Source organism: Peromyscus leucopus, chromosome X, assembly GCF_004664715.2.
Source record: "Peromyscus leucopus breed LL Stock chromosome X, UCI_PerLeu_2.1, whole genome shotgun sequence".
NCBI lineage: Eukaryota > Metazoa > Chordata > Mammalia > Rodentia > Cricetidae > Peromyscus > Peromyscus leucopus.
In genome coordinates this window covers 34882864-34905149 of record NC_051083.1, presented here as the reverse complement: position 1 = coordinate 34905149, position 22286 = coordinate 34882864, and the positions used below count along the sequence as shown (strand labels likewise).

Genomic DNA, 22286 nt, shown 5'->3' with positions numbered 1-22286 from the left:
AACTCCAATAATTTAAAAAGTTTTTTTGTTTTTTTTTTTTTTTGGTTTTTTGAGACAGGGTTTCTCTGTGTAGCTTTGTGCCTTTTCCTAGAACTCCCTTGGTAGTCCAGGCTGGCCTCGAACTCACAGAGATCCACCTGGCTCTGCCTCCCAAGTGCTAGGATTAAAGGCGTGTGCCACCACCGCCCGGCTTAAAAAGTTTTTATACCAGTCTTTTTCTGCCTACTCTTAGATTTTACTTACATAGAGAAAAAAATCATCTTTTTTTCAATGTTGAATCATTTATTTGTTACTCTTAAAGGCTTTTATTTTTTATTGGACACAGACTTATAAGTAGAAGCTCTCAGTAAGGATGGCTTACATATCTTGGCAATCTGTCCCTGGCATTTTTCTTTGGCTTCCTTGATTCTCTTGGCTAAAAGTTTAGCATTTTCTACAGTTTTCTCCTTGTTTTTCTTAGTGCATTGTTTCTTCTGAGCAATACATAGGCATTTGTGTTGCAGGACATGTGGAGTAACAAGATGCTGAATCTTGGGTGGGCTTCTCACCTCTTTGTTCAAGGGCTTTCTGACAACATATTGGTGGACATCATCTCCTTTAGAGAAATTGAAAAGCTTTCAGATTCTGCTAGCTCTTTTGAGTTCCAACCACTGAAGCACAACATTGTCTGTCAGTTTAGGAATATCCCTCTCTCCTCTTTTACAATAATCAAGTTGAGAACACTCAGATTGGCATCCATAATGCCATGGATCCATAAACATGCATCCATAAACAGACATGTGTTTCTTCTCTTCAGTTCTCCTTGATCTATAACAAGAATGCACCTTACTTAAGAGAAAATGCACTCTGCCCTGGGTCAAGACACCTTGATTCACAGAAAACCATTTGTTATTCCTACCACAGATTTAGAACACATAACCCTTCCACTCTTCACCCAGAGCATCAGCAGCTACTTCTGTGACCATGCACTCCTCACAGAAAGTTCAAAGCTTGCCTTCATTGTCCACTTCAATGAGTTTCTGACAGATGGTGGCTAGGAAAGAGATATTCAGCTTCATCTTGGTATGGCTACCTAGTGGGCACCATAAAAAGAGTCATCTTCCCTATTTTTATACTTCCATATTTTTATACTTCCCTTATGTGGTGGTTTGGAAGAAAATGTCCCCAGTAGAGTAGGAAGTGGCACTATTAGGAGGTGTGGCTTTGTTGGAGTAGGTATGGTATCATTGGAGGAAGTATGTCTCTGTGGGGGTGGGCTTTGAGGTCTCCTGCACTCAAGCTATGCCCAGTGTAGCACACGGTTGCTTCTGCTGCCTGTTGATCAAGATGTAGAACTCTCAGCTCCTTCTCCAGCACAATGTCTGCCTGCACACCACCAAGAAGATAATGAACAAAATCTCTGAAACTGTAAGTCAGCCCCAATTAAATGTTTCCTTTATAAAAGTTGCCGTGGTCATTGTGTCTCTTCACAGCAATAGAAACCCTAAGTAAGACACCTTATTTTGATCTTATAACACATACAGCTGAACCTGATCACTCTAAGAACAACATCTTTTAGCATCTTACTTGGGATCAAAATCAAATTTGTTGGTGATTTCTCTTTCTTCCAATTTTTAAATGTGGCAGCCACACTTATGTGTCTCAAAGCCTCCAGGACAGCCCCAGTTTTTATCATTTCTGCTTATTCCAATTAGTGTTGCTCCTATGTATTATTTAGGGCTGGCCACTTGGGACTGGATAACCTATCAGAGGACTCATCCCTGGAGAAGACTGATTCTTCCTCTCTTAGTAGTCATTAATTACTTGTAATTCTTTATCTTTTTGTAGCAAATGGAGACCACCACAGAAATACATAACTGGTCCAAATGCATAAAATGCTGTGTATGGAGTATCTATCCTCTACACCTATGGCTCAAGGAAGATCACAGAAGAGAAAGTAGAAAGATTGTAAGGCCAAAGGACCAGGACATCTGCTCCAAGATAGTGTTTCCTATGTATGACATGGAGTTGTACCCATCAAATCTTAGCAATCTGGTCACCTAAATAACACCCATGCAATGACAACATCGATTGACATCTCAACATGGATGGAGATTTAATGACAAAATTGATCAGGCTTTATCACTGTCCTCTCCTACTCTCCCAGTCTCTGGTAGTGACTATTCTGTTCTAGAAGTCTATGTAATTATATTTTTCTTTTTAGACTTCACATATGTATGTAATAACATGGTATTTGTTTTCTTGTGCCTGTATTATATCATTAAAAATAATAATCTCAAATCTTACCAATATTGTCACAAATGACAGAATTTTATCCTTTTAATGGCTGAATAATGTTCTATGCTGTGTATGTAATACACTTTCTATATCCAGTCATCAAATGGTATGTGTTTAGTTTGTTTCTATTTCTTGCTATTGTGAATAGCACTGCATTAAACAGTTTTCAATAAGAAAGTATAAATGCTACTGCCCATGACCCAGAGCAGCTTCTAAAAGCATGGCCAAAATGTATATTGTAACATTTCTGATGATTTTAGCTTTCTCCTTCCAATACCACCTGGTTTATAAAAGGGCACATGTCCATATACCTCCCATGCTACACTCTGCCATCCCAGCATGAGCAGTCAGAAATCATCTCAGTGATGACTTCAGGTCACATCTGTGGAGACTCAATCAATTTTGTAGTTCTATAGAAATGGAAAAGGGAAGAAGCATTGCAGAAACTTCTAAGAGGACTATGTAAAGAAGTTCTGCCAGAACAATCCAGCTGGGTAACATCTTGCCTTTCTTTTCCATGTGGAAACTCTGCTCAAAGTGCACACGACCATACACACACAAAACACACACACACACACACACACACACACACACACACACAGAGGCACATAAACTGCAGACAACAAATACACAAGCTCTAAGCAGAATTTGCCCATTTCCCTAGCCAGGGTTAGTTTTGCAATTGGTGATAAGCCCCAGCAAAACAAGCTTCTTCTGGACTACATTGGAGTAACTCAGGGCAACCATACCAAATGGTCCAAATACTTGTCAGAAGGCAAACATGTGTGTTTGCTACTGAGCCAAGCAGAATCTTAGGAAATGAGGTTTAAATGAGGGGGAAAAATTGGAAGTTTTTCAATAGTAAAAATGTAACCATTTCTTTTATGGTTTGACTACAAATAATTCTTGAATACAGTTTGACAACAGTACTGTGTTAGAGATGCCAAGAAGCACTAACCTGGCCCTTTCACCCTAGAAGAGGCAAAGTCTTTCTCTCTTTGGTCCTGACATTTCTTCTAAAATTTCTCCACCCCTCAGGGATGCTTTCTGCCTTCTCTCTCCTCTCCATAGGACACTGAACAACTCCAACTCCAAGTCTGATCTCCACCGTGGTTCTGTCGGGTGGTGTGTGTATCACTGAACCGAACAGAAATGGTCCTCCTCTTGCTCTTGACCTTTCTAATGTAACCTGCCCATGGGAGCACCTGCTTGCCTCTACTGTCACTTCCCCATTATCAGAAAACCAGAGTGGAGCTTCCTGGTCTGAAAAGAAAAAAAAAAAAAAAAACAAGCTGCACAGTTTTATGATTGTTGGTTGGTTGTAATGTGTGTTTGGGTGTTTGTTTGTTTGTTTTTAATTGAGACAGTAGCTGTGTAGCTCAGCTTGGAACTTACTATGCAGGCTTAGTTGACCTCCAACTTGCAATTCTCCTACGTCAGCCACCCAAGTGCTAGAATTAGGTACAGTCCACCACACCCAGCTAAACCTTCACTTTTCTACTCACTTCCTTTTTATTTGAATAATTAGAGTGGAGAATAATAGACAGATTGATGTGGGCCTTAGTTTCAGCAGGGCTGTCTTTCTTGCTTCTATTACTACCATGAGAAGAATAGGCCGTGGCTAATCCTGTCATTCAAGAAGAATAAGAAATACATGAAACAAATCTGAACTTGGCCTACAATTAGAGCTGCTCACTGAGCCTAGCAAAGCCATTGTGTCCACATTGCAAACATATGCATACTAAATGATCATTGTCACTAAGGTCTTGTGGTTGCTTGCACCAAATGGTAATGGATACGAAACTATTTATTACAAATAACTCAAAAGTACAACTCTAGATTCCATTTGCTTGGGTTCAATGGTAAACTCTCTGAATCAAAATCAGATGAGCTCAGACAAATTATTCACACTTTGTGCTTTTGTTTGCATATCCATAAACGGAAGGTAACATGCTAAGAGGATTAGATTTATCAAAACATTCAAAGTACATGAAGCAATACCTAGCACACACTAAATGTCCAATAAATGTTTTCCAGCATTATTTTATCTAACAATAAAGCTGGTATTATATTTTTGCACAGAAATACAAGTTTAGATTCAATTTGCACACCCAAACTTCTGGCAGAGATTTTGATTGATATTGTATTAAATCTATAGATTAAGTCAGAGAAGACTGTTATCATAATATTTATATGTAATATTTGTGTTTATATTCATAAGAATATTTCTCAATTTATTTAGATGTTTCATTCGATCTTTCAGCAATGTTTTCTACTTTAAGCATTAAAATCTTACAGCTATTTGGTCAGATTTTTTTCTCCTTTTTATTTATTCTTTGTGAACTTCATATCATGCATCTCCATCTCATTCATTTCCCCATCCCTTTATATCTAACCTTTGCCCTCGCAACCTCCCACCCAAAATAAAATAAAATTTAAGAGGAAAAAGAAAAAAGAGAGAAGGAAAAAAATCAGTCTCATCATAGAATCTGCAGTGTGACACAGTGAGTCATGCAGTAAACCCTTTGTTCATATATCTTTACTTGCAGGTGTTCATTGCAGCGAGATATTGGTCTGGTTCGAGGCCACTGGTTTCTGCTACAATGTCAATGCTGGGCCCTCACTGGGACTCCTCTTGGTTATCCTGCTGTTTCCCTGTGTTTTGGAGATCCTGCAGCTTTGGGTCTGTAGAGCCAATTCCTTCACATGCTTCACCCTATCACAGATGGGGTGGATGTTGGGATGGGCCAACTCATAACCCTGGTTCTGGGCCTGGGTAGCCCACCAGCTCTCCCGTGTCCTCACCACCATGGTAAGCTCTCTTGCATTGTCCTGGAGAGTTTACCCCTTGCAGCAATGAGCGGGGGGGGGGGGGGGGCAGTTCGCCTGCTTTCATGTCCTTAGGGTTGGCTCTCCCACACCTACACCTGCAGGATCAGTTCTACTGTGTTGCCCAGGCATGGTGTAGGGGCCACTCTCCACTGCAGCTGATGAGGAGCAGGGCCAGTTCTCCTGCTCTTATACCTCAGGAACAGCTCTCCCACCTACCTCAGCTGTTGATTGGGGGGGCATCTCTCACCCACCCATGCTGTCACATGACAGATGAGTAATGAGGACAGCTCTCCCATGCTAACAACTTCAGGGATGCCTCACCCACACCTCCGCCAACAGGATAAAAAGAAATAAAAAGCAAGAATATAAGATTCAGAAAGAGGAACTGTCATTTAAAATTTAAAATAGTCTCTGCAACTGATACCTACTGGCAAAGGGGAAATCAGTTTTCTCCCTGATATACCCTGGAGAATAACAGGGTATATCAATCACACCACAGGGAGGGTCCATGCCCAGGAGTAGTTGGTCAGAACAAAATGAACACCATACTATTTTGTGGCTTTTTTCAATTCATTTTGTTTTGTTCTGACTTTTGTTTGTTGGTTGCCTTCTTTTGCATGGTTGTTTTGGTTTTCATTGTTGTGTTTTTGTGGGATATTTTTCTGTTTCTTGTTTTTGGGGGTTTTGGTTCTAGTTTGTCTCAAAAGAGATAGAAGTAACATAAAGTTGTATGGGCAGGGAGGTGGGGGAGACTTGTGAGGAGTTGGGAAGGGGAAAATCATGATTGAAATATGTTTTGTGAAAAAAAAAGATTTTAATAAAAAATAAAAATTAAGTTGATTTTTAAAAAGAAGGAGTATGTTGTATTTCAACAAAACTAAAAGTGCGGGGTCAGGGAGAGACATAGATGGATTCTTGAGTAACTCAAATGAAGCATCTTGTCTTAGTTAATATTCAGAGGTTTAGTCCATTTCAGCATGCTGTATACTATGGAGGGATGCAGGTAGACATGGTGCTGGAGAAGAAGCTGAGTCCTACATCCAGATCCACAGGTGGTAGGAATAGAGAGAGCTACTGGGCCTGGCTTGGGCTTCTAAAACCCTAAAGCCAACCCCCACTGACACACTTCCTCCGATAAGACCACACCCACTCCAACAAAGCCACAGGTCCTAATCCTTTCAAATAGTGCCATGCACTATGAGCCTATAGGGGACATTTTCTTTCAAACCACCACACATCCCTACAAAAAAGATCAAGGGAATCTGTCTTTCTCCTTATCTGTCTAGAGAAATAGAAGAATGAAAGACTTACCATTGCCTTGAGGTCATTGTCTAGAGCATCGGTTTTCAACCTGTGGGCTGTGACCCCTTTGAGGGTCAAAGGACCCTTTCACAGAGGTTGCCTTATACCATCAGAAAATACAGATATTTACATTACTATTCATAGCAGCAGCAAAATTACAGTTATGAAGTAGCAATGAAAATAATTTTGTGGTTGGGAGTTATCACAATATGAGGAACTATATATTAAGGTGTCGCAGCATTAGGAAGGTTGAGAACCACTGGTCTAAAGGGAAAAAAATTATTTGCCATTAATTTTCCCAATAAAAGCGCCAAAAATGATCCTATGGTTTTTGAGATTCCCCTGAGATTTCTGTCCTTAAATCAAAACTTTGAACTGTTCTGAGGCTAAAAAATAAATAAATAAATAAATAAATAAATAAATAAATAAATAAATAAATAAAATAAAATAAAAGCTGACTACCTTCCACCGAATTTTCTGTAAATAGTTGAAGGAATTCCCATAGTTTGAGAGGAAGATAGAAATTGTCTTCTCAGTGGGGTTCTCTCCTTTCAAGTATCCCTAAGGGGGAAAGTAGCCATTCCATTCTGGACCTCCTTCTTCCTTATGTCCACCAGAGTGCTGTAGACCTGAGAGATGGCTCAGTGGATGTCTTAGATACTGTTCTATTGCTGTGAAGAGGCACCATGACCAAGCCAAAAGGAAAGTATTTAATTGGGGCTTGCTTAAAGTTTGAGAGGTTAGTACATTTTCATCATGGTGGGGCACATGGCAGCAGACAGGCATAGTGCTGAAAAAATAGATAAGAACTTCATTCTGGCCAATAGAAAAAGAAAGAAATGGGCTTAGCATGAACTTTTGAAACCTCAAAGCCCACCCCCAGTGACACACTTCCTCCAACAAGGCCACACCTACTTCAACAAGGATACACTTCCTAATCCTTCTAAACCTTTCAAACAGTTCCACTCCATGGTGACCAGGTATTCAAATATATGAGCCTTTAGGAGCCATTCTTATTCAAACCACCACAGTGGGTAAAGGCACATGCTGCAAAGCCTGACAACCTGAGTTTCATCATTGGAACCTTCACTTGCATAGCATGGCACAACCTCCCCCCACAACATACATACATACATACATACATACATACATACACATATCCCTTAGTAAAAAGAATATTGCAGGAAAGGGCTTGAAAGGCAGAGATGCACTTCTGTAGATTAAAAGTCAGTATTTGCAAGCAGATGTGGTGGTGGACACCTTTAATCCCAGCACTTGGCAGGCAGATCTCTGAGTTCAAGGCCAACTTAGTCTACAGAGCAAGTTCCAGGACAGTCATGGCTACAGAGAAAGCCTGTCTTGAAAAAAAGGAAGGAAGGAAGGAAAAGTCATCATTTGCAGCACAGCTGGCTGTGCTTCAGACCCCTCTATCTCCAACACCACTGACTGCACTGGCCCAGGCCCTAGGCAGTTACCTCCTGGGGGTGCTCCTATAAGATCAAAGATTTGGGCTGGGCATGTTGGTGCATGCTTTTAATCCCAGAACTCAAGTTCAAGGCCAGCCTCATCTGTATAATGTGTTCCAGGACATCCATTGCTATAGAGAGAGATTCTGTGTCAAAAGAAAAAACAAGATTTTGCAGAGCCAGTTAGCTTCAAATTTTCCACAGAACAGAGGATCTTAAGGAAACATCTCTGCAAAGATACAACTAACACACCACTTATCCACAGATAGTATATATGTAGAGTGCATAACTTCAGGAGTGTGGTATTAGAATGTAACAACCACAGATATAAGGGTTCTCTCTCTGGTAGATATAGAATCCAGCTAGGCCAAATTCAGCCAACTTGCATGTCCCACCACTTGTCACAAGACTGTTCTCTGACCTCAGATCTTGGTGAATAATACAATTTGCACAAATGAAATCTAGGCCTCATAGAAACTGTCACATGAGAATCTTTAAGGCCTTAGCTGGAAAACCTGTGTGGGGATGTCTTGTCTACATGTGTCCTTAGGTCTTGGTCTATATGCTCAGGATCACCATAGTCTCTTGGTCAGATCAGGAATGGCATAGACATCCACCACAAAGACAACAGAGACATGCTCAAATGTTCCCAGCCTCCTCAGAAGACCTCAAAACCTCATGTTGATGGCAAGGCCCACTCAACCTCCTCTTTCACTGGGGACTCTTAAGGACCATAAAGTGGCCACTCTGTAGATCATGGACCTATATAATATCCCTTAAGCACTGGTGCCAGTTTTAACCACTGACTTGTATTGAGAGGTAACATTCATCAGATGAAAGGGATAACCTGAGCCAAGAGGGGCATAGCTATTTATTGAAGCCTAGGAACTGGTTCCTGTGGTACCATATTCCAAGGGGCAGTCCCATGCAGCTGGATGTCATAGGCAAGACCACAGACACAGGCTGCAGACTCCCTCCTGTCCTTGGTCAGATTTATGCCTAAGCATTTCATAGGTTTTTAATGATGTTATTTATACATGGTATTATTTCAGTTTACATTTGTTAATCACTACAATGTTCTATTTTGACCTTGTACTGTGAAATTGTTGTAATCTAACTTAATTGTTTTAGTAGCTTTTTGATAGGGTTTTTTTGTATTTTCTACATAGATGATCATTTCATTTGTTCTTAAAGACAATTTTATTTCCTCCTTTTTCCATTTTGTCTTTTTATTTCTTTTCCTTACTTTTACCACTAGCTAGAACCTCTAATACAATGTCAAAATAGAAATGATCAGAACAAATATGTTTTAATTTTTTATTGTTTGACAGTTTCATACATATTTAAAATGAATTTTAGTCCTTTTACCCCTAATCCCCTCTCTTACCACCCCCATACACACACATAATATCCAGCTGGAACACTTCTCAAGTAGTCTTCCTCCTATTTTACTTTTTTCTTTTTGCATATGAACCATCAAATTTAATTACTTTCTTGCCCAAGCATGGGTTGGAGTTTACTGGAGCACTGAAAAAAAATGACACACTGTCCTACTCTTTTGAGGGTTGGGGATAATGTGAATTTTTTACCACTGTCCAACTTGGATGAACCAAGTGTTTACCCTGACAGCCTTGGTGATAACATTCAAGTCAGAGACTGTCCAAGCCCACCCTGGTCTGGACTAATGAAGTGCTTCTCCCTCAAGATGCCTGAGATGTGGACCACCAGAAGAAGGTGGAGACTTTTGCCTTTCAGGCAGAACTTGGTCAACCTAAGCCCCTTATCATGACTACTTTTTATTCTAACAAGGGAATGTTCCTTCAGAAATTGATCTCTAATGCTTCAGATGTCTTGGACAAGAGTTGCTATGATAGTCTGACAGATCCATCCAAGTTGGACAGGGGTAAAAAGCTAAAAACTAACAGCATCCACAACTCTCAGAAATGCATCCTGACTTTGGTGGAGACAAGCTTTGGAGTGACCAAGCCTGACCTCATAGATAATTTGGAAACCATTGCTCAGTCTGGCACAAAACTTTCATGGAGGCTCTCCAGGCTGGTGTAGACATCCCTAGGATTCAGCAGTTTCGTGTTTGTTTTAGTTAGGTTTTCTATTGATGTGATAAAACATCATGATCAAAATTAACTTGGAGAGTAAATAGTTTATTTTATCTTACAGCTTGTAGTCCATCATTCAAAAAACTTATATCAGGAACTCAAGGTAGGATCCTAGAGGCAAGGACTGAGGCAGAGGCCATGGAGAAATGCTGCTAACTGGCTTGCTCCTCATGACTTGCTCAGCCTGCTTTCTTATACATACCAGGATTGCCTGCCCAGGATAGCACCACCTGCAATGGGCTGGACACTCCCATGTCAATCACTAATTTTAAAAATGCCCCCCACAGGAGTGAAGTATGGTGGTGCACACCTTTAACTCCAGCACTCAGGAGGCAGAGGCAGGTGGATCTCTATGAGTTTGAGGCCACTCTGGTTTACATAATGAGTTCCAGGATAGTAAGAGCTATACAGAGGAAACCCTGTCTCAAAAAAATTTGGCTGAAAGTAGTGGTGAATGCCTTTAATCCCAGCACTTGGGAGGCAGAAGCAGGTGGGATCTATGTGAGTTCAAGGCCAGCCTGGTCTACATAGTAAGTTCCAGGACAGCCAGGACTACTTAGAAAGACTCTATCTAAAAAAAGAAAGGAAGAAAGGAAGGAAGGAAGGAAGGAAGGAAGGAAGGAAGGAAGGAAGGAAGGAAGGAAGGAAGGAAGGAAGGAAGGAAGGAAGAAAGAGAAAGAAAGAGAGAAAGAAAGAAAGAAAGAATCCACAGGCATGCCTCCAGGCCATTTTTGTTTCTGTTTGTGTTTCTTTGTTTGTTTGTTGTTTGTGAAATGGTTTCTTTGTGTAGCCTTGGCTGTTCTAGAACTCACTCTGTAGACCAGGCTGGCCTCCAACTCACAGAGATCTGCCTGCCTCTGCCTCCCGAGTACTGGGATTAAAGGCATGCGCCACTACCACCCGACTGCTTCCAGGCTAGTCTTATAGAGTGATTTTTTTCAGTTGTGGTTTCTTCTTTTCAGATAAACCTAGCTTGTTTCAAGTTGACAAAAAAGACAGTATTGGATTCCATTCTGCCTCAATGATGATGAACACTATGCCTGTGAATCTTCTGCTGATGGATCCTTCACTGTACAGGCATATCACAGTGAGCCTATTGGCCAGGATATAAAAGGGATCCTTCACCCCAAAGACCAGACAGAATACTTAGGAGAGGAGGGTCAATGAGGTGGCAAAGAAGCACTCACAGTTCATGGGCTATCCTATCACTCTTCATTTGGATAAGGAAGGACAGAAGCAGGTGAGTGATGATGAGGCAAAGGAAGAGAAAGAAGAGGACAATAAGAATGATAAGGAGAAGCCTAAGACTGAAGATATATGAGCAGATAAGGAGGATGATACCAGCAAAAATTTAAAAATAAATAAATAGATCAAGAAAATTATGGTGAAATACACTGGTCAGAAATAATTGAGCCAGACCAAGAGCATGTGGACCAGAACCCCTGATGGTATCACTAAAAGGGAATATAGTAAATTATATAAGACCTTCACCAGTGATTGGGAAGACCAGTTGTCAGTTAAACACTTCTTTGTAGAAGGTCAGTTGGAATTCAGGGCACTGTTCATCATCTCTTGGTAAGTTCCTGTTGTCCTCTTTGAGAATATCAAGAAGAACATCAAGCTCTGTGTCCATCATATGTTCATGATGGACAGCTATGGTGAGTTAATACCAAACTCTCTCAACTTTATCTGTGATATGGTTGACTCCAAGGATGAACATTCCCCCAAGAAGTGCTCCAGCAGAGCAAAACCTTGAAAGCAATCCACAAAAACATTGTGAAGAAAGGCTTTGAGCTCATCCCTAAGCTGGCAGAAGACAAAGAGAACTACAAGAAATTCTATATTCTCTAAGAACATAAAGCTTGGAATCCATGAAGATTCTACTAGGTGACAATGATGCCTCTCTGAGCTACTGGGCTACCACACCTCTCAGTCTGGATATGAGATGACTTTCATATCAAAGTATGTATCTTCCATGAAGAAGACACAGAAATCTGCTTACTACACCACTACTGAAAGCAAAGACTGGGTAGCTAACTCTACCTTCATGGAGTGTATGAAGAAGTGGGGTGTTGAGGTGGTATATATAACTAAGCCTATTTACAGGTACTGCATTCAGCTGTCAAGGAGTTATATGGGGAAAAGCCTAGTATCTTTGATCAAGGAGGGCATGGAGCTACCAGAGGATGAGAAGGAGAAGAAAATGAAGTAGAACAAGGGAAATTTTGAGAATCTTTGAAAGCTCATGAAGATCTTGAATAAGAAAACAGAAAAGGTAACAATTTCCAATAAGCTTGTCTCTTCACTGTTCTGCATTATGAAAAGCACTTATGGATGGATGGATAGACAGCCATCATGAAGGCCCAAGCACTCCAACACTACTCTACAATTGGACATAATGAACAAAAAGCACATAAAGATCCATCCTGGCCATCCCCTTACGGGAAAGCCCTCAGCAAAAGACTGAGACAGACAAAATGGCAAGGCTGAAAGAACCTAGCAGTGCTACTGTTTACTACTATTGAAAACCACTTTACTCTCCCCTGGCTTCTCCTTGGAGGATCCTGAGACTCACTCCAACTACATCTACTGCATGATCATACTAGGCCTGAGCCCTGATGAAAATGAATTGACAGTAGAGCTGAGCGCAGCTGAGCCCACTTTTGCATGATATACTATCATTTCACATGGAAGAAGTAAGAGTTCCCACTGGGAAACCTGTGCCCCTTGTCTATATTTCCCTTTGGCTCCCTGGCAGATTTGTCTAAGCCTGACCCACCTGGCTGTCTGCTGATGCCTACAGGCTATCTTCTTCTCTTCTATCCTTAGTGTCTTAAGGCAGAAAAGTCTCCCCTCCTTCACCAAATAGCAGGGCTGGGTGTTGTGCATTATGTTTTGTTCATTTGTTTATTTTGTCCTGAAATGAAAAGTATGCAAAATAAAGAGGCTGTAGTTTTTAAAAAATAATGCCCCCCAATCTCCCAACAACCATTAACTACCAATAGTCTCTCCAGGTGGGATGGGGCCTCATGGGTCTCTCCCTGATCCATGATGAAATGCTGAGAAGCTTAATCTGGTACAAGTGTTATTTAGATAACCACAGCTACAGTAAATTCACGAGTGCATCAGCTATGTTATTTCCAGAAGATGTCTTTTTGTTACATATCCCCCTGTTCTCTGGCTCTTACATTCTTTCTATTTCCTCTTCCATGATGTTCTATGAGCCTTGGAAGGGAAGATAGAGCTGTCACATTTAAGGCCAAGCATGCTACCATCACTTATTCTTCATACTTTGGCCAGTTACAGGTTTTGACATTAATGAGCACTCATTGTTCTTGATCCAAATGGACAAGTTTAGACTTTCATCAGATCAGGTATAGACTATTCAATTGTGTGTGTGTGTGGGGGGGGGGTTGGTAGGTGTGTGGATATGGGTACACATATGTGTACATGCATATGGAAGCCAGAGACAACATTGGGTGCTGTTTTTCAGGTACCACCCACCATTTTTTTAAAAAATATGGTCTCACTGGCCTGGAACTCATGAACTAGGCTAGGCTGGCTGACCAGAAAACCCAAGAAATCTGCATATTTCTATCTCCTCAGCACTGGAATTACAAATTCTACACCATGCCGGGCTTTTTATGTGGTTGCTGAAGAAGGAATTAGGGTCCTTGTGCCTGCCAGGCAAGCACTTTACCAACTGAGCTCGACCTCTAATCTTATTTTTTTCACTTCCTGGATAACATCTTTTGATGTACAAAAGTTTTTCATTTTTTTTTTTTCAGACCAAGGATGGCTCAGCAGGTAAAGCGGCCTGCCTCCAAGACAGAATCTGAATTTGATTCCCTGGACCCACATGGTGGAAGGAGAGAACTATTCCTCAGGTGTTGTCCTGTGTCCTCCAGACATGTGCCATGGCATGTGAATACCTTTACTCACACACACACACACACACACACACACACACACACACACAAATAAATATTTTTTAAAGTTTTCAATTTCCACAAAGTCTAATGTATTGATGTCATTCTTCAGTTACTTGTGCTTTTGATAGCATCTAAGAGACTCGTTCTCAACTCAAGGTCATGTGTGCGTTCACCTGTGTTTCTTTGTAAGAGTTTACAGTTTTAGCTCTTCGACTTGCTTCTTCAATTCCTTTGGAGTTACCTTTTGTCTATGTTGGGATGTATTGAAGCTACATTCATAGTTCTGCGCCAGGAGATCTAGTTTTCCCGGCACTGTTTTTTAAGTAGGCAGTTCTATGCCTCTCCAAACAATCTTAGCACCTTGCTGAATGACAGCTAACCAGAGATGGATAGGTAAGGCACATTTTAATTGATAAAAACTTACCTTTAGCGGATGTGGTACAAATTCTATACCTAGAGGATACTTCAAGTTATCTTTTGTTGAAATATATAGCTATACAAGCCCAAATAGTTCTCAAGTAGTGACTTTTTTGCTTCTATTAGGAGTATCTTTCTTTAGCAAACACTTAAATGTGACAACATTTTTAAAATAGGTTGTCTCTACATTTGATCCTTCCTAATGGTTTGGATAAATTTAATGCTGTAAAATTGTAAGCCCTCTCAAAAATCATTCTATTTTGGTACAAACTATAAATTTATCCAATTACAAATAGGAACTTCATCAAAAGATGCTTCAAAGTCAAGATATTCCAACATTCAATTATAGAATTGCAAAATTAAATCTTAGAAATCATTTGAACTCTCATCATTTAATTTCAGTTCCCCTGAAATAAACTCAGTGCCTTCCTGTTTGCAAGCTTTGTTTGCAATTATTCCACTTTTCTAAAATTTTCAAATGAACTATCAATGAATACTATGATTAAAAATGTCCAAATGCTTTGGAGAAATCAAAAAATTGAAGTCGGAAGACTTAAAAAATTTGGCTAGTTTTATGTCAACTTGACACAAACTAGAGTCATCAGAGAAGAAGGAACTTCAATTGAGAAAATGCCTCCATTAGATCCAGCTGTAGCCAGGCGGTGGTGGCACATGCCTTTAATCCCAGTACTTGAGAGGCAGAGACAGGCAGATCTCTGTGAGTTCAAGGCCATCCTGGCCTACAGAGCTAGTTCCAGGCCAGCTAGGGCTGTTACACAGAGAAACCATGTCCCTCCCCCACCCCCAAAAAAAGATCCAGCTGCGAGGCATTTTCTTAATTAATGATTGGTAGGAGAGGGCCCATCCCATTGTGGGTGATGCCATCTCTGAGCTGGTGGTCCTGGGTTCTATAAAAAAGCAAGCTGAGAAAACCAGGAGAAACAAGCCAGTAAGCAGCACCCCTCTATGGCCTCTGCACCAGTTCCTGCCTCCAGGATCCTGCCCTGTTGGAGTTCCTGTCCTGACTTCTTTCTATGATGGACTATGATATGAAAGTATAAGCCAAATAAACCCTTTCTTCCCCAACTTGCTTTTGGCTCATGGTGTTTCATTGCAGCAATAGAAACCCTAAGTCAGCAGTGCCAAATTAGGACACATAGAGTGATTAACAAAGTCGTTCTTTAAGGCTCAGACATTTGATAATACATGCACTGATATGCTAAGTGTTGTTTTTATCATTTGAAACACTTTTGTATACAATGTATTTTGATCATGTTTTCTCCTCCTCCAACTCCTCCCAGATCTTCCCCTCCTCTCTATCCACCCAACTTTATTCTCTCTCTCTCTCTCTCTCTCTCTCTCTCTCTCTCTCTCTCTCTCTCTCTCTCTTCTCAAAATTGAAAAAAGAAAATCAAACTAAACCAAAATAAATAAGATCTTTATTTAGCATTAGTTTTCAGTTTTGCTTTGTTTGTGGAAGTACATCTTACCACCTCATACAAGCTGGCCTGGAACTTGCAATCCTTCCTTCTGTCTCAGCTGGAAATCACACTGGAATGAACCACTACACCAGGTTTCAACATCAATTTGTCATACAATTTGCATTTAAGTTACTCTAACACTGTATAATTAAAGGCATTTGTAATTGTTGACAACTACAACTTCTGTATTGGTTGGTATAATATTATAGCTTGTCTTTTCACAGTTAACTATGAATTGTGTGTGTACCTCGACTAATACTAAATATAGCTCAGTTCCATAGACTTCTCAGTTTTACTCAGAATATTGTCCTGACTCTGATGTTTTGCTACACCAAAACTTAGATTTTAACTACTATTCTCTCGATAAGTCATTTTATTTCCAAATACTAAAGTTTTAAAAATGGATTTACTATAGCATGACAGATGTTACACCTTTAACAGAACAAAACTCTAAAGGCTTTATTTAGATCCATGAACCAGATAGAAATGTCAAACTATATTTGAAATGAACTGATATTCAAAGCATCTGATAACACTAATAGAAAACTGCTGTCATGTAACTCTTCATGAACTTCCTCACCTTGTGATGAAGCCAACCAACAACAGCTATTGTTTCACTTTTTATACAAGGACAAGAAAACCCTGGAATAAACTTCAGTTAGAAGAGCAAAGTGGAAAGAAATGTTGTGTAAAATCATATGTAAATATCCTTACGACATGGACAATGAGTACCCAGTCTGAGATCACTGTAAATCACAGACATACCTAAAGGGTAAAAGCATTTTAAAATCCATGGGCAGCTCTGCTACTCAGAATCCAGTGATGACAGACTGTGAGCCAGCACCCTAAATGTTTACACTCACGATTAATACCTTGGCTGGAAATGTAGCTCTATTGGTAGAGTGCTCGACTACTATGTTAAAACTCAACATCCATTCCTAGCATGACATAAATCAAGCATAGTGGCATGTGCCTTAATTTCAGGACATGGGTGGTAGAGGAAAGAAGAAGAAGGACAGTGAGTTTGAGTCCAATCTTGAGTACATAAGACCATGTCTCAAAAAAAGATTAATATTTTTTGAACTTTTCCCTGCTGCCCTAGAAGAAAAAGCAACCACACTCAAAACACTAATAGCAAAATCAGAAACAGAAACAATTTTAGAGGACAGGAAATAAGCAATAGAAAGACATAAAAAATAACAAAAAGAAAGTTAACTTGTGAGATACTGGCCTTCAGAGAGAGAGCATGCAATAGATATGTACATAAGTAAATATCATTTCCCACTACTATTGAACACATCTCTTTTCTTCTTATCCAACTCCTGAGTTCTAGAGGAACAAATGATTTCATATGCAGTTACAAAATTTAACATAATAAGGAATTCAAATTACTCTTAAATTCATGTATTTATGCATAGATATACTTATTTTATATGTTTATGCTTACAGATATATGCCGATTTCACTATAAAACAGGTGAATTAGAAACTAGGTAGTTTTCTACATGCATGTTACAGCAATTAATTAACAGCTTATGTATAACTTTAAGCTTAAAATTGGTGACAGCCTTGCCGGGAGGTGGTGGCGCACCCCTTTAATCCCAGCACTTGGGAGGCAAATGCAAGTGGATCTCTGTGAGTTCAAGGCCAGCCTGGTCTACAGAGTGAGTTCTAGGATAACCAGAGCTACACACTGAAAGCCTGTCTTGAAAAACCAAAAAGGAAAAAAAAGAAACTAGGTAGGCATTGCACCCTAGTGTTGTGACTAGGTCTCCTTCTATAATAATCTGTTTTTTGTCTGATTTTCCTTCTTTCCTCCTTTCCTTCCTTCCTCCACCCCACCCCCATTTCTCTTTTGAGACAGGGTCCCATGTAGTACAGTCTGGTCTCATACTGAATATGAAGTTGAGGATGGCATTGAACTGTTAATCCTCCTGCCTCACCTTCCCTAGTCTCTTAAATGCTGGAATTATAGGCACCTAGATTATAAAATTCTTTAACACAATTTTAATTTCATTTTTACTATAAATTTCATGATATTCATTAACTATAAATTTTACCTTTTGATTTCAATTGATACTTTTCTTCTAAAATATCACTTATAAAATCAAAAAATTGCCGGGCGGTGGTGGCGCACGCCTTTAATCCCAGCACTCGGGAGGCAGAGCCAGGCGGATCTCTGTGAGTTCGAGGCCAGCCTGGGCTACCAAGTGAGTCCCAGGAAAGGTGCAAAGCTACACAGAGAAACCCTGTCTCGAAAAACCAAAAAAAAAAAAATCAAAAAATTTATAACTTAAAATTTAAATTTACTTTACATATGTGTATGAACATATATTCAAATTTTACACATTTTGAATATAAATGGATTTTACTGTTATAATCCTTTAGTCCTTTAACGTGAATAAAAGGCAAATTACATGAAAAAAATCTTTCTAAAGTGGTCCTGGAGGTGGAAGCCCCTGTGCTGTACTAGGCAAGTGCTCCATTACTGAACTACAAGTCTTACTAAGTTACCTAGGACAATCGCAAACCACTGATCTTCTTGCCTTAGGCTCTTCTTTTTAATTTTTAATATTATTGAGAATTCCATACATGAGTACTATATTTATATCATTTCACCCATCTACCTCTTTTTTTTTTTTTTTTTTTTTTTTTTTTTTGGTTTTTCGAGACAGGGTTTCTCTGTGTAGCTTTGGAGCCTTTCCTGGAACTCACTTGGTAGCCCAGGCTGGCCTCGAGCTCACAGAGATTTGCCTGCCTCTGCCTCCCGAGTGCTGGGATTAAAGGCGTGCGCCGCCGCCACCGCCGCCCGCCGCCACCGCCGCCACCACCACCCGGCCCCTATCTACCTCTTAACCACTTGGTATTGTATAACCTACCAGGTTGCTTGTCCCTGGAGAAAACTGAATTATAAGATTATAAAATTCTTTAACAAAATTTTCATTTCATTTTGACTCTAAAATTTCATTAACTATAATTTACATTTTACTTTTAATTTCACTTGATACAACAGCCACTGGTTACCTGTAGCTCTTCATCTAAGGGTAGGGTAGGGTTTACTGGTCTTCTGTATCTTAAAATCATTCTGGACCTTCTTCTGTTACTATTTTCCCCTGAGCCTTAGGTGTAGGGGTTGGCATCCCATGATCACTTGTTTTCTGCATTTTGACCAGTTGTGGATCTCTGTAATAGACTTTATCTGTTCCATCTTTATCAAAGACGATGAGTGATAATTATATTTAATCTGTGGGTATAAGGAGAGTATTTAGAATATAGTTAGTACTAGTTTGGGGAAATAGCTTTTCCTCTGGATCAATGACTTCTTCAACCACAAGTAGTTACTAAGCCTTACATCTAATTAGACAGCTGTTGGTTACTCCCAAGATGGAAGTGCCCCTATTGCACTACTGGGGATATGTTGTCTGGGTGGTCATTGTTGTGGTAGTGTTCAGAGCAGGGTAGAACTATTGATTGCTTTTTCTCCCTTGGCAGCTTGCATAGTACCTTCTAATACCATGAGAGCTAGTTCTCAGGGAGGAAGCTATCAGGTCAGTTCCAGCTCACTTCCTTCAAGTTCTGTGTCTGAAGTATATAGTGTCTTCAGCAATAAGGCCTTGCCCTCCCTCCCCATTTAAAAACCCCCAGTTTTTCACATGTCCACCTACATAATATCTGTGTCCTACCATTTCCCTCTCTAGAATCCTCCTCCCCACATAGTCCCTGTCTATATATGTCTTGTGCACACATCGTATGCATCTAACCTATGATGTTCTACTTTCCCACTGATATACCAAGAGATAGCCTACATAGCTTTGCATATGACTCTGGCTGTGACAAGAGCCACAAGAGAAGTAGCAAAAGCAATGGCAATAGCCTGTATTATTTGAGGAGTCTCTTGAACGCCGCCCCCCTCCCCCATCAACAACTCAAAAAGTAGTTTCATGCCTAATGCTGAGGTTTTTGTTAGATAGCCTGTGGCTCCTGGGAGAGTGCATCACCAGTATGGCATGACTCTATTTAAATACATATGTAGTCTATTTTAAGTAAATATTAAATATGTTTCCCTATGGCTTTTTCAAACATCCTTAGTGTTATTTATCTCTCCTCCTTCCCTCTCCCTCTCTACTGCCCTTCCTCCCCAGTTAAAGGCCTGAAGTTTTTCCTTCTTCTCTCTCCATTGCACCTGTGTCCTACTACTGCCCTCTAGAATTCCTTCTCCCTCCCCACATAGTGATTTTCTAACTTTCTTGTTTCTGAAGTTACTCCAGGTTAATATATTCACATCTAAAACCCAGAGCTAGAATCTACAGAAAAGAGAGAACATGCAAACAACTCTGGGTCTGGGTAACTTCATTCAGTATACTAGCTGCTAGATTCATCAATCTACCTATAAATGTCACTATTTAATTCTTCTTTACAGCTTAAAAGAATTCCATTGTGTATATGTACCACTTTTCATTATCCATTCACCAGTTGAAGGGCATGTAGGTTTTTTCCATTTCCTAGTTATTGTGAATACATTAGCAATGAACTTGCCCTAGCCTCTTAAGCAGCTGGGATCACAGGCAGTACCAACACAGAACTCATAAAAATCTTGAATACAAAAATAAAATTAATGCTTTTAATGAAATAAAGGAAAAAATTTGTCTGCCTTTTTCTTGATATAGAGATTGAATGCAAGGCCTCAATTCATTCTGAGCACATTGCTCTACCACTGAACTACATACTCAACAACATGAATTTTATGGAATAAATACATAGTAATTCATGAGTCACATGTTAATTTACTTGCATTACATGTCTTGACTTTGCCAACCCATCCAGACACTCAGACATATTTAAGTTCAGTCATCTTTGAGTTTTTGCCAATTCCATATTAAAACCATAGCAACATACATTTTTGTCATAATGAAGGTATTTTTGTTCAGGTAGGAGCACAGACATATTTTATTTAACAGCCTGCTATCTTGATTCATAACTTGTAAATATTTAAACCTAATGGAATATGGGCTTTCATTTGTCCTCTTGCCCCAGGCCCACAAATGTCAGGGGTGGCCAGAACACACCATCTGCAGATATATATGGCAAATCACCATCTCCGAGCAAGCCTCGTACAGTAACGAGTGCTTTTAGAAATAGACAGCAGTATTTTTCCAGCATCTTCATGTCTTCTGTTTTCCATGTGGCTACTGATACCTGTATTGCCTTGTGGCAGGTAATAAATGTCCATAAATGCTTTCTGCAAGTCAGACACCTGACATCAATGGTCTTTGGAGGTAAAAATCTGTTTAATTTTTTAGTGAATATTCCCTTGGGCTCATTGCTACCCAAAGAGTTTATTGCAGAAACAAAAATAATAAGCATTAGCTAACAATATAATAAATAATAGATGTAGGCTTATGCTGTACGATAAATGATAAAACCTTTGCAAGCTAAAGCATTGAGATTCTCTTTCTAACTTCTCCAACAGTACAGCTCAGCTTTTATTTCCTGCACACACTTCATATACATCTATCCTACGATGTCCCACATTCCCCACTGACACACCAAGAGGCAGCTTACATAGCTTTGCATATGACTCTGACTGAGATAAAAGCCACAGTAACTGAGTAATACACAAAGATGCTCTTGAGGATACTATCTTCAAGTAGATCTTGCAGCCTTGCCCGAGATCAGAACACAGCTCCCACAGCTGTTAAGTTGGAAGCACTTAGTTTTATCAGGGAGTAGTCTGAATGCTCTCCTTCATCGTGAGGTAGGTCTAACTATCATGCAACTAGAAAGTCAGGTAAACAAAAGCAGGGGTACTGGCTTTACTCCAGATTTAGTTGCATGATGAAATAAGGTCTCTGTTTGATGAATCTTTATCTCACTCACTACTAGGCAACTCTGTGACTGAATCTGGAAGTACCAAATGGAAGCCCACCACTTGCTCCAACTTTTCTGATGCTCGTTGATAATAATACCAAATTTAAAAATTAAAAACCTGGGTTATGGATAACACTCAGTTAATAGAATGATTGCCTAGCATACACAAAGGCAATCATTGGGATTTGAGCTGCAGCACCGCATAAACCAGGCAGTGACACATACTTCATAATCACAGCACTTGGAAGGTAGAGCCAGGAGAATCAGGAGTTCAAGTTCACCCCCAATAACATAATGAGTTTGAGAACAGCCTGGGATACATAAGACCAGATAGAGAGAGATGGGGTGGGGGAGACAGACAGACAGAATAAACTTATAACAAATACTAAACTAGGCAGAATAATAGAGTAACAAGGATAAATCAAAACTGTGTCAGGCCCACTGAGGTGATACTTTACTTGTGCTGAAATGTGATATTTTATTTGTATGTTAATAAATAAAGTTGCCTGGAGATCAGAGGTCAAACTGTCATAAACAGAAGTCAGGCAGTGGTAGCACATGCCCTTAATCCCATCACATGGCAAGCAGAGTCTCT

General features: G+C 39.9%; 2 pseudogenes; one reads left to right on the top strand and one right to left on the bottom strand.

Moving 5' to 3' along the window:
- Positions 1–305: 305 nt before the first annotated feature.
- LOC114695808 lies at positions 306–1058 on the bottom strand (annotated as a pseudogene).
- A 3078-nt stretch (positions 1059–4136) lies between these two features.
- LOC114695818 lies at positions 4137–12928 on the top strand (annotated as a pseudogene).
- Positions 12929–22286: the final 9358 nt, after the last annotated feature.